The sequence below is a fragment of the Microchirus variegatus genome (assembly GCF_963457635.1).
Source record: "Microchirus variegatus genome assembly, chromosome: 17".
Taxonomy (NCBI): Eukaryota; Metazoa; Chordata; class Actinopteri; order Pleuronectiformes; family Soleidae; genus Microchirus; species Microchirus variegatus.
The window spans coordinates 3,677,585-3,691,989 of record NC_139818.1 but is presented as its reverse complement, the minus strand read 5'-3'; positions in this window follow the sequence as shown (position 1 = coordinate 3,691,989).

Sequence of the window (14,405 nt, the reverse complement as noted above, 5' to 3'; positions counted from 1 at the left end):
CCCCCCGATTGTTAATGGGTATTTCGCACACTGGTTGTAACCCTGTGTAATACAGTAGCTAAGCATCTTCAAGTAACTAATCACTATGCCAGAGTATTGTTTATAGATTTTACATCAGCTTTTAATACAATGCAAATAGATATTCTGCTGCAGAGACTTGTGGATCTAGGGGTTAATGGAGGCATTATTCATTGGGTAAGAGATTATTTTCTCCAACCGCCCCCAAAGAGCGTGTTTAAGGAGTAGTGGTAGTAATAGTGTGTCAGAGGAAATAATGTTAAATACCGGGGCACTACAAGGAAAAAATCTATCACATTTACTATTTTCTATTTATACCAATGAGTTTAAAATTCATTGAGGGACTACTTTCTCAGCAGCAGCGGAATCAATAAATTCATTTAAAATAACACTACTGGAACAGACAGTGGAATTTGTAAATGATTTTAAATATATAAAATGTGTCGTCCTTTTTCCTTTCAGTTTATGTGTATTGTGTTTTTAATGTCTAGTTTCTAATGTTTTTTGTCTACATGCTTGCTGTGATGGAACCAAAGACAAATTTTGTTTGTGGACAATAAAGTTTTCGTATTCTTATTCGTATTACCTGTGGACGTGAGCAAGACTTTAGATCTGATGTATGCAAACGTGAAGGATGCATACACAGCCACCCCCCTACCTGCACTGGGGGAAGCTGACCACAATCTGGTCCTGTTAAAACCTCACTACATCCAAAGAGTGAGGAGGCTGCCAACAGTCATACACTCATTCAGGAAGTGATCTCCTGAGGCTGAACTGGCTCTACAGGTCTGCTTCAAAACTGCAGACTGGGATGCTCTGCATGGGTCCCACAATGAGAACATGGAGGCGGTGGTTAACTGCACAACTGAGTATATCATTTTCTGTATGGTTGTTGTTGTTCCAGTAAGAACTGTATGCTGCTTTGCCAACAACAAGCCCTGGATTAAAAGTAACATCAAAGGCCTTCTGAACCAGAAAAAGATGGCCCTCAAAGATGGTGACACCCAGGAGCTCAAGCAGATACAGAAGGAACTCAGAGTCCAGCTCAGAGAGGTGAAGGAGCAGTACAGGAGGAAGATATAACAAAAGATGCAAGAAAACAACATGAAGGAGGTGTGGGAGGGCATGAAAACAATCACTGGCTGCAGCTCCAAGTGAAAACCCCCCATGGAGAGTGATGTGGGAAGGGAAAACCAGTTAAACCAATTCTTTTAACAGGTTTGATTACCCCAGTTTATTCACACATCCGAATGCAGCTGCCTTCACCCCCAATTCACACAAGCTTCCATAAACACAGACAACCTCCCAACCCCTCACCGAACCACCCACGATCACAGCAGCTCAGGTTTATGGAGAGCTGAGGATGCTGTGCCCTAACAAAGCTGCAGGTCCAGATGGAGTGTTGCCTCGACTCCTGAAGGCCTGCGCTAGTTGCCTGGATAAGTGACTACCTGACTGACAGATCTCAGTATGTGCGACTGGGGGACTGCAGGTCTGACACGGTGGTCAGCAGCAACGGAGCACGGCAGGGGACTGTGCCCTCTCCTGTCCTGTTTTCCCTGACACATCTGACTTTCAGTACAACTCGGAGCTCTGCCATGTGCAGAGTATTTGCGGACGACACAGCCATGGTTGGCTGTATCAGAAGTGGAGAGGAGGATGAGTACAGGGAGCTTATCTAGGACTTTGTCAAATGGTGTGACAGTAATCATCTGCCCCTAAACACCACCAAGACCAGGGAGATGGTTGTGGACTTCCGGAGATCCAGGTTGCACCCAGAAACAGTTCTCATCAAAGGGGACAGAATGGAGGTGGTGCACATCTACAAAAACCTGAGAGTCCAGCTGGATGACAGGTTTGACTGGACCACCAACACAGATGCTCTGTGCAGGAAAGGACAGAGTCATCTGTACTTCCTTAGAAGGCTGGCATCCTTCAACGTCTGCAGGAAGCTGTTACAGACCTTCTACCAGTCTGTGGTAGCGAGTGTCCTCCTGTACTCAGTAGTGTGCTGGGGAGGGAGCATCAAGAAGAAAGACTCTTCACGCCTAGACAAGCTAATAAGGAAGGTGGGCTCTGTTGTAGGCACAGAACTGGACAGCTTGACATTTATTGCTGAGCGACGCACACTCAACAGGCTCCTGTCAGGGCCGTACCTATATTCCCCGGGTCCTATGTTCCCCACTTTGTATGTGACCGGGGGACCCTTTTTTTTTTAGAAAAAGGGTCATATATTCCCTGCTTTCACCCAAAAGGACCCAAGGACCCGATTTGTTCATCGACCGGCAACAGCGGGGAACATCGGACCTTTTTAAAAAAAAAAAATTCTAATTTTTACCTGTAACCGCTATGTTCATTTGTGGACGACCAGAGAATTCACAGATTAAGGACAGATTTCTATCCGCTCTTTGTATGTGACAGGGGAACATAGGACCCGGGGAACATAGGTACAACCACCTCCTGTCCGTCATAGACAATCCACACCATCCACTGCACAGATCCGTCCACAGACAGAGGAGCAGCTTCAGTGACAGATTGTTGTCAATGTCCTGCTCCACAGAAAGACTGAGGAAATCGTTCCTCCCCCATGCCATTAGACTCTTCAACCTGCATTATACATGACACATACACACTTACACACATGTACATGTGCATGCACACACTCACTTTGCACTGTAATGACGGAACTTCCTGATTTATAATTCAAAAAATTTGTATTCTCCAATCTATCTAAAGTATGCCAAGACCTTGAAATAATACATTTATCCCATTGAAACGTGTTATTTTAATTTTGCTTTATTTTTGTATTCTACTTGAAAGAAAAGATTGAGAAGAAGAACTGAGCTACCCAGAGCACTAACCAAACCAAAACCAACCACCCATGGACTGTCCAGCGGATAATTACGTCAACATCGAGCCAAAAACACACAAACATCATCATCAGTTCCAACACTGAGTGGTCTGGTCTGGATATCATGTTCAGGCAAAGAGAGACTAGCAACACAGTGACATCAGGAAGCCTCTGAATGCTCAGAAGAGACCATCCAAGATGGTTTTTTTTCTATATTTGGGTCTTACAGGGTTAACCTGTTAAAAGGATTTGTTCACTGTCATCAAGTGCTTGTTTAATGTGTCTCTCTGTAATAATGTAAAGTGCCTTGAGACAGTGTATGTATCCATGTATCTATTTTCGATACTGTGTAGTGGAAAAGCGCCAAAAGTGTGCACAGAGAGTGCAATCCTGGCAATTGCCGTGATGAGCAGCTTGGAAACTAAACCTATCCGGGTACAAATGATGTTTGCCACATATGCATTATCTAAATAAAACTAGAGAGGCAGGGAGAGAGCTCAAACCAAGCATGATCAAATTCCCACAGTATCAGTACACTCCCCTCATAGATCTCATTAATAATGTCTCTGTTCAGTTCATGTAAATCAGAACAGTGTGACAGCAACATGCACCCTGAAACTGAGCCATCTAAATGTATTATGTATTAAAGAAATCCTGAAGTATATTTGATCCCTCACTGATTTTGTAAGATCATCCACTAACAAAGAAATTAATGGTCTATAATTTTAATGGTAGGTTTATTTTAACAGGGAGAGACAGAATATCAAAAAGAAAATCCAGAAAATCACATTCAACAAAAGATTTAAATTATTTTGCAATTCATTGAGTGAAATACGTATTGATTGAAACCCTCGTTGGCAAGTACAGAGGTCAAACGTTTCTTGTAGTTCATCACCGGGTTTGTACACATCTCAGGTTTTGAGGCTGTCGCTTGGCAACTCAAAGCTTCAGCTTCTATAGGATTTAGGACCGGCGACTGGCTAGGCCGCTCCATGATCTTGAGCCACTCCTTTGTTGCCTTGGCTGTATGTTTTGGGTCACTGTTATGCTGGAAGACCCTTCCATTTTAAGTTTCCTGGCTGAGAGAAAGCGTTGGTCACCTAGGATTTCATGGTACAAGGCCCCATCATCTTTCCCTCGATGTGGTGAAGTTGACCTGTCCCCTTAGCAGAGAGACACCCCTAAAGCATAATGCTTCCACCTCCATGCTTGACGGTGGGGATGGTGTTCCTGGGATCATAGTCTGAATTCCTCTTCCTCCAAACACGGCAAGTTGAATTGATTCCAAAGAGCTCGATTTCGGTCTCATCTGACCACATCACCTTCTCCCAATCATTCAGGTGTTCAATGGTAAACTTTAAACAGGCCTATACATGTGCCTTCTTGAGCAGAGGGACCTTACAGGCGCTGCTGGATTTGAATCCATTACGGCATAGTGTGTTACCAATGTGTATAAAATCTTGTCCCTGATGTACTTAGAAAGTTATTTGGTCTTACCCATGATGGAGAGATTTGCAATGATGTGTACAAACCTGGTCATGAACTACAAGAAACGTCTGACCTCTGTACTTGCCAACAAGGATTTCTTCACCAAGTACAGGTGCTGTGGATGTAAAGCATTGTCTGTTTGTGATGTATGTCCTTCATTGTGCAGTCTGTGTGGGACAAATAAACTTAATCTAATCTAATCTAATCTACTAAGTAATGTTTTGATAGGGGGTCAAATACTTATTTCACTAAATCAATTGCAAAATAATTTTTAAAAATGTGTTTTATGTGATTTTCTGGATTTTCTTTTTGATATTCTGTCTCTCCCTGTTAAAATAAACCTACCATTAAAATTATAGACCATTCATTTATTTGTTAGTGGATGATCTTACAAAATCAGTGAGGGATCAAATACTTACAGTTGAGGCCAAACAGATTAGTCCCCCAGGAATTATGGAACATTTTCCTAAAATTCTTCCCAGTGTTTGCAGCATTGATAAAACTTGATATAATCAAATATTCACCAGTGCTATTTAGTAGCTTTTGGTACATTTTGGATATAAAATACATTTTTAGGCTTGGTTTATATCAAATATAGTGAAAAATGGGGTGGTCAAAAATATTAGCCCCCATGTGAATTTTTTTTTTCAAAACATCTAATTAACCAATCAGGTTTCAAACCACACCTATGCAGTCAATTGGTTTCCGGACAACACCTAAGCATTCAATCAGCATAAAAGGACTCCAAGGAACAGGGCTCCTGTGCACATTGAGAGGGATTACTTATACTCCTTATGCCAAAGACAAAGGAAATCAGTCTTGAGCTCAGAAAGAAGATTGTGGAGGCTCATGAGAAGGGGGAAGGTTATACTGCCTTTTCCAAGTGTTTCACAGTGTCTAGAACCGCTGTATGTTCCATCATTGCCAAGTACAAGGAGACAAATTCAGGAAAACACAAACCTGGGCGTGGTCGTAAGTGGAAGATTTCAAGAACTCTGGATAGGAAAATCGTCAGAGATGTTGGCAAGAACCCCCGGACATCTGCCAATATGATTGTTGCTGACCTGGCCTCTTCTGGAGTTGATGTTTCAAGGAACACAGTTGTTAGGGCTCTTCATCGTGGTGGGCTTCACGGCCATCGTCCAAGAAGAACTCCTTTACTCAAAGAGCGGCACATCACAGCAAGACTGAAGTTTGCCTGTCAACATTTGAAAGGTAAAGATGAGTTTTGGAAGTCTGTGCTTTGGTCTGATGAGACTAAACTGGAACTGTTTGGGCACATGAATGTGGTGTATGTTTTGCAAAGAAAGGTAGAGGCCTTCAACACAAAGAACACAGCTTCCACAGTTAAACATGGTGGTGGGAGCATCATGCTGTGGGGCTGTATTGCAGCCTCGAGCACAGGGAGCCATGTTCAGGTGCATGGCATCATGAAAAAAGAAAATGATGTTGAAATTTTGAGGAATAATATGCAGAAATCTGCTCGTAGTCTATCCTTAGGTCATCTCTGGGTCTGACTCAGAAAGGGTTCACTATTGACTATTAATGAGCAGGGGGCTAATCATTTTGGACGTCTCATTTTTGCCCTTTCTTGTTTCAATTCAGTGTATCAATAAAATATTCAAATCAAACTTAGTGGACATTTTGTCTTTGTTATATTGGGAAACAAATGCAATATAAACACTTGTTGTTAATGGTCATTTCCAGAGAGAAATCAAGCATTTTGTCTCATTTCACAAGGGGCCTATTAATTTTGGCCTCAACTGTATTTCCTCCACTGTATATATACTCCTGTTCGCTGTCAAAATCTAATTATTTCTTCCACAATCTACATCCCCACAACATTTCAACCAATGATATTTTTAAAATTCCGCCGCTGCTAAAAAACAACAAACAATTCAGTCAATGTTTTATTCAGAAGTAACCTATGACCACACCCAATTATTGTTATAACAGGTAAACTGGCAGCTACATGTAATAAAGTAATAAAGTTTTCCACCGGCTCTCCTCGGCATGGCATGGCACAGTGCTGTTAAGTTGTATTTCCACAATCATAGTAACTGGTACCAGGTACTTTTTTAGGACCTGCATGGTATCACCTCAAGTAGCTTGGAACCTCACCAGACTGCCGGCCACTGATTGCTCAGAGTGGAGAAAGAGACCTCTGACACAAGAATCAAGCCGAACAATGCCGAACTGTAGATCAGTTAAAAAGACTTAACAATCCTAAAATGGTGGGCTAATCACCAACAGTTACCAGGGAAATGTCTAAAATCTCAATATTTAACAGAGGAGTCTGGTGTCCACTCTGCTGCTGTATTTCAGTCCAGTGTCTGTGTCAGACAGAGTCTGTGCTCTGATCATGGCGGAAGCACTGAACAAATAGTTTTGATTAACTTATTCTAATGATTCAGTTACACTGAAAACAACTGCTTTACAAGTCACTAGTCACTTGTTAGTGTGTGTCGCGTATAAAATGAAGCAGCAGTTTCATGCACCTGTGCAGTGATGACTCCACCCACAGTGAATAGGTTTCAACTACTATTTTTGTAGTGGAAAACCAATCTAAACCGTGCCGTGGCGAGCAGGGACCATAGGGGAAAAGGGCCATTAGTTATGGTGGTTAGGGTTAGCGCAAGTCTCCAGTGAATTAATGCAATTCAATGTAAAGTCCTCTGAAGTCATGGAAACCAGACTCTCTCTCTTTGTTTCTGTTAGTGTGTGTGTGGTACTCCAGAGCCCTCCAACAGTCCAAACACATGTAGACTGGGTTTAGATTAATTGGAGATCATTGTAATTTATCCACCTCGAAGGAAAAGATTGAATTAATAAAAAATTACGCTGTTGCCTGCTCTTATGTTTCTTTGTCATTGATGGAACGAGTCACAATCGATTCATAGATTTCCTACTTCAATACACATGGGTATACAAAATGTCAAAAAATCTGGCAGTCAGAATAAGGCCTTGATTTATTTTTCTTTATCGCTCAAACATTTATCTTTTATCTGTTAATATTTTATTTTATATTAGCAGAGAGTTAACCAGGTGTTAACATGGAGTTAGCAGAAAGTTAACATACAGTTAACAGAGAGTTAACATAGAGTTAGCAGAGGGTTAACGTACAATTAACAGAGCGTTAACAGAGTTTACAAAGAGTAGCATACAGTTAAAAGAGAGTTAACATAGGGTTAATAAGTCTTCATAGAGTAAACAGAGAGTTAACATAGAGGGACCTCTAGGGTGACCACCTCCAGACAAACAAAATGTTGGACAAGTAGCATGGTAAAGTAGGACAATGTGGAACAGACATAATAAATAAGATATATTGTAGGGCTGGACGATCATGGCAAAAATAATAATCCCGATATTGAAATCATGGTTAATAAACTCGATTATTAATTGATTTCAAAACTTGAATATTTATTGAACAACCAAAATTCAACTTTAAATATAACTTAAAAGAACAGCCAGAAATAAATTAGTAACAAGTAAACAAGTAAAATAACAATAAAAGTAAATAATCATAGCAATAAAAACAATAAATACAAATAAATAACCAATCTACTTGCACTGCTGCACAACTTGAAACAATATATAACATGCAAAATACACTAATAACACAAAATCAAAACAAGATACTCTTCTTTTGTTTCAAAGAACAAAACAGTGCTATACTCCCCCAGCACAACATTTATCATACAGGACTGCAACTCTGCTGAAATGTTTACGTGACGGAAACACGTGATGCTTGTTCAAGGATCTTGAATCCTGGGTTGCTTACGGTACTGACGCTTACATGTCCTTCACTCCGTTATCTCCTGATGTCGTGGTGGGATATGGGGCAGCATTGTAAAGCGTGTCCTTAATAGAGGACCGTGTTGCGGTGGTGCTGGCTGACGAGCTTTATCGCTGATTGAATAAGCCCATTTTATACTTCTGCTCTGCGTAGGTTACGCAGAGACTCTGCGTCGACGCAGAGCCTGTCGAAGAGCCTCTGCGTCGTCTCCAACTGCACGAAATATTTTTTAAGTGTCCGTCACTCCGTCAAGGGACAACGGAGACGGCAAGAGCTGCGATTGGTCCTCAGGACAGGCCGAGCTAAGCTGCTCTGTGCCGGCTCACAGTTAGCACCCGAGCGTCCACAGACGCGGAGCTGATCCCCGCCGAGAACGTCGCTGCCAAACTATAAATACGTCATATCTTAACACACACAGCACATGTTTAGACTCTAAATGGCCAATTTCTCGCCTCAAATTATCTTAAAACTGCGTTCCGTCACACAGAAAAGTGAGAAACGGCTACTGTTTCAACAACAACAGTCTTTCTCTCTCTTTCTCGGACGCCTTTGCTCACTGTAGCCTGAAGCAGAACAACCTTGCGCAGCGACCCCTACTGATCGGGCGGGAAATTGCAGCGCATGTCCGTCACCACGACGCAGAAGTATAAAGGCTTGAGGCGTCTCCGTGGTGACGCATACGCAGTCGGAGAAGTATAATGTGGCCTTAAGTTGGTCGTGTTGCCTTCAGGAGCAGACGCGACTGCACGAGAAACTTTGCAAACGATTTCTTTTTGCTCCATGTCTGTCAAATTGATGCCAAAATGTTTCCAGTTAACTGTTATTGTCCTACCTTTGTTCTCAACCAAAGGCTGCTTTTCTGCCATGTTTTCAATCGCTCACTCCTCATGTTATTGATCCGCACACGTCAAAGGCTTGCTGCAGCTGCACGTAACACAGGTGCATTCAAGGTGTTTTTCTAGCATGGGAATTTACATAAATGCCGTGCGGCACATTAATCGCTTTTCTTCGATTATAATGTTTTCATGATCGTGAGAAGCCAAAATTGAAATCATGATTAAAATTTTCTTAATCGTCCAGCCCTACTATCCTTGTTTTTATTTTCAATTAGGCAGGGTCGAATGAATAAGCGGGACAGACGCTCAATTTGCGTGACGCGGGACAAAGGGTAAAATTGCTGTACAGTACAACGTAAAGCGGGACAGGCCTGGCTTCAGAGGGGGGCCACGGTGACCAACTTCCGGGCAAGGGAGAGTCTGATCCATTTGTTGTATTCATCATTGGAGGCTTTTGAACCGCTCTTTGTCCGGTCCCTAACGCCTTGGGTAACCCTACCAGGGGCATAGAGCCTCCAACAACTGAGCTCCTAGGATCATTGGGACACGCAAACCCCTCCACCGCGTTAAGGTGGCGACTCAAAATCCACATGTATTAATTTATTCACTCAACTGCACACGTTCATGTCACATTGTTACATCAACATTCATTTATATCATTACACTCATTAAATACAGATTACAGACTCACATATTAGCCCATTATATATAGTATCAATGTACTCTACAATGGAGTATAAAGCTGTGTGTGTGTGTGTGTGTGTGTGTAATATACTCTCTAGAGAGCAGGGTAATAGAGCAGCCAGTGATATTATTTCTGTAAGAACAGCAGGCCTCACACTGTACTTGGGGACTGATTGGCTAAAAAGTGATATGGTGGAAATCAATATCACAGCAATGTGTAATAAACACAGGCCTGTAGGCAGTGACAGATAACATTACATTTATGGGAAAAGCAGAAATAAAAATGATTTCACAGGTTGCTTCTGCCTGCTTGTGGAATCTTATTGCATTCCCCTGAAAAAAAAAGCAAACTCTGCTTTTCAGAATTAACGAGATCATTTTTTCCAACTAAATAAATAAGTCGGTTGGTTTCTTATTTGTGAGTATTTTTTTAGGTTCTTATATGATATGTTTGTTAGGGAAAATCTGAGCTGCTTCCAATAAAGCTTTTCCACTTAACTCATCTCTGACTCCAGGCAACTCCATCTTTGGCCGACTCACTAAATAATCAAATCTCCGCAACAATGTTCGCATATCCGCATCAACACAAACAAAAAATGGCGCAGGAATGGAGCAGTCGACGATAAATAAGCATAACAATAAATGAATAGCTGCGTAAAGTAGATGTAACAGTACCTGTGACTTGTGTGTGTATTTAAGATTTCTACTCCAAAAGAGTCTACAGTGTAAGTAGTTCATAGACAGTGTAAAAAGGTGCCTGTTTCTTTTTGATACCAACATAATGTATTGGTTATTTATCCCATTCAATGTAATCTAGTTGGTGTTCAATAAAACCAATAATCTTGCATTGGGTGAATTTACCTTCAGGTGCCTTCTTTCTGTTCCTCTGACTGTTTCATTAAAAAAATAATGTCTGCTTTTTTCTGAATCAATAAGCCAGAAGATTTTCTCCATCAAAAAATCAATTGTGTTCTTTTTATTTTTCAACGTTTTTCAGGTGAATTCAATACACGTCTGTGTTATATTCCTTAGTGACAGTTAGTGACAGTTATTTCAGATGAATGACATTGAACAGTTACTTACATAATGCTAATTATAAATAAACTCTTGATTTGTCCACAGTGAGTGTCTGTTCGGTCGTGTAATATACAGCTTGGACTAGGGTGACCACCTGTCCCGCGTAGCGCGTGCGCTCACATCGTTTGAAGCCCAATTCATGCGTCCCGCAAATTGAGACTGTGTCAAGCGTAATCAATGCTTGCTCAAAAAAAAAGTTGGTCGCTCTATATCCTGGAGCCCGAGGCAGCCAAACGAACATTACTTGACAGTTCAGTGCAGCGTCAGACGCAGCGACAAAAGCGTCATAAAACTATATCTAACTTTAACAAACACAGACATGCTGCATACCCACAAAAAGGTCAGAAACTCAGCAAAACAAAAAAAACACGAGTTGACTGGACAACAGATAATCTACAGATTCCAACGGTACCATTTTTATCGCTCTACGACAAAAGATTCACGGATCCAGCCCCAAAATAAGAGCAAAACAACAACTGACTTTCAAGAAATACAAGCAGAAATGTTGCCTTACCTTTGCTGTTTATCAAAACAAGTTATTTCCACCGGAACAAAACCACTTCTAATGAAGAACTACACTTCCCAGCATGCTTTGAGAACAAATCCCGGTCTGATTGATCATTACAGAGCGACATTAGATCGTTCTGATTAGAGAAAGGTGAATGTCCGCACAAATGCGCCATATGCATTTATGTCCTTTTGACTCGCTAATGAAGTGATTCACACACATTTGGAGACCAGGGTCTGATTCTACCGGTTTAGAGGTTTAAAACGAGCTGTCAATCACCCTGATTGACCAAGGTAAGCCAGAGCTATGGCGCTGCGTAACTGAAGACGCTGCAGAGTCACAGAGTTGTTATTACGCACCGCACAGGAAGCATTGATTTATCATACTAAGTTATCATACTTTTTTTTTTTTTTTTCAAAACAAGTTCTTTTTAGATCTGTCGTGACATATAAATAAAATAAAATTATTTTTTTAAATAATTTGATACCTAGAAATCTCAAATAGCACAGATGGTGCCAAGCTGAGCCAAAAGTGAGAACGCCCAGCTCATGCACAGCTCATGTCCACATGTTGTTACATGACCTCCATGTGTTTTTAAGCTCCTACTGCATATTTTAAGGTGAAATTTGCTTTAAAATGCCATATTTTTTTAGGCGAGAGAAAAAAATCCTTCAGTTATGCTGTGTTCCATGAACATTTACTCTGACACAGTGGCATCTACAGTGAAACTTACTCTGGTGAAATCTCACAAGTGGTATCTTCATTTTGATACCAAGATAATCCACATAGAGCTTGTAACTGCAGATATTTACTCTATTTAGTTTGGGCATGCCATTTTCGAGGGACTCCAAAAAGAGGGTCAGGGAAGAAGTGGTTAATATACCATGTAAGCTGGTATGTGCTAGAAATGAGTAAATCACTATTAGTGAGTCTGCCCGTGAGGTGGGGGCACCGCCGCGCCAGGTGTCCCACATTGTCCCCTTGTCCCCCCTTGGGCTTATTTGCAGGTGGTCACCCTAGCTTGGACTCCAGGTTTAACGTCACTGGCAACAGTGAGTTTTTACAGTTTCTACAGTTTCTGCTTTTATCAGTGAATCCTACAGCTCAGAAACAATATCTGCCTGAAACTGTCCTTCAAACATATTAACAACACTTCACAATCATAGAAGAGTGCGAACATACAAACATGGACCTTGGAGCTTTGTGTGTTCAGTTTTAGTCAGGGGAGGATTTTGAAATCTGTTCAGATAAACAGTGACTCACTGTGAGCAGAATATACTGTCTAAAATGAAAAATATAAACTTCAGTTGTTTGTTACTGACTAGATGTATGTACGTATAACAAGAGAGACTCGTCCACATAGTGTTATCAGTGATTACTGATTTACATTGACTGTTTTATTACAACATTCAATATTTACCAGAATCATTGATTCTAAGAGTCTACATGTGGAAGTGTTTGAAATCTCTATCTTCTTGATTCATTTAACATCAGCAAACAGTCTCGTGAGGAGTTTATCGTCTCTATCATTAGTTTCAGGTAGGTAGATAAACGGCAGCCCATGACTGAGCAGAAGAGAATTAGGCTTTTAACAAGAGGGCTGCCAGTTCCAATCCTGGTGTAACAGGCCATAGTATACCCCAATAATAAACCTGGGGTTAAAGTGGCTTATGCTAGATTATACCCTTGGTATATTGTGGCCAAGGCCACTTTGACCTTGGAGTATAAATTAGCTGAGGCCAGACTATACCCCTCTTGTGTACTGAGGTTTTGATTGTATTTACAAAATAATTACTTAATAGTTCAACATTTTATTGGGGTTTCATGTAAGTCAAGTGAGAAAGCTAAGTGACTTAAAGGGACACTGTGTAGTATTTATGGGTTTATATAACCCAAAATCCACTTTTTTATACATATTATGTGCTCCTGCATTGTCTAGTCGCTGTATAATAGTTGTTGTTTCATTTTCGTAGTTTCAAAAAGTCATGTAAAATAACATGGTCGCGGGCCGCGGTTGCATAGCCACTGTTAGCAGCGAGACGCCATGTTTCTACCGGAGCCTGTAAGGACAAACGCGAGAGAACAAATCAAGCGTCGCTTTACATGTAGCGGAAGTCCCGCCTCCTCTCTCTCCGCTTCGTCTGCTACGGCCGCGGTAGCTTGCCCTCTCCCTCACCTCACGAACCTCATCTGCTGACACGGAGAAAGACGACGAGGACGACATTTGACCAGCTGCGGATACTGTATCGCTCAGGGAAGGGAGGGGGTGAGCAGAGCAGCAGTTTTTTTGTTGTAAATTTCAGCCTCTCCTCTAGATGGCACTATAAACTACTTACTTCACCTTTAAATATTGAAATAAGACCACAACTCTGAACAGATATACTTTTATCACTTCAACCATGAAAGCCACAATCAGTGAAAATAAAAGACTCCACAAAGATCAAAGATTACCACCACAGTTCTCAGTAGTGTTTACACATTAAACCACAGACTCAAAACAATGCAGTGCAATTGTAAAATCATTTTCAATCAACTTGACTGTTTATAATGTGATAAAAACATCCTTAAACTTCAACTTTCAAGTCTAGCAAGTCCTCAACTACAATAGAGAACCCCGCTCACTCCTAGGGGCCACCGTCAGTCTCTCATCAGGATACCATCCCCAGTCCAACGGCCAGATGGAGCGCAAGAATCAGGAGATTGAAGCGGCGCTCCACTGCATGACATCTCAATCGCCATCATCTTGGTCTGAACAGCTCCTGTGGGCAGAATACTCCCACAACACCCTAACCAGTTCTGCCACAGGCCCCTCTCCCTTCCAGTGTGTCTATGGCTACCAGCCACCCCTGTTTCCGACCCTTGAGAGAGAGACTTACAGTTCTTTCGTCCAGGCCTTCATCCGCCGCTGCCGCAGGGCCTGGATACAAGTTGGATGTCTCCAACGAATATTATCCTGCCTCACCGATCTCCTGGATAATCACCTCAGCAGTTCCGTCCCAGACCACGATCCTCGCCCGTCCCTTTCTGGGTTCTGCCTCTCTGCTCCCTTGGCTATCCAGTGATTACCTGATTCAGCTCTCCAGAGGGATTGTTACTCCTGTTTCCTCTGTGGCTACCTGCAGTTCTGTGATTCTGATTATTCTTTCA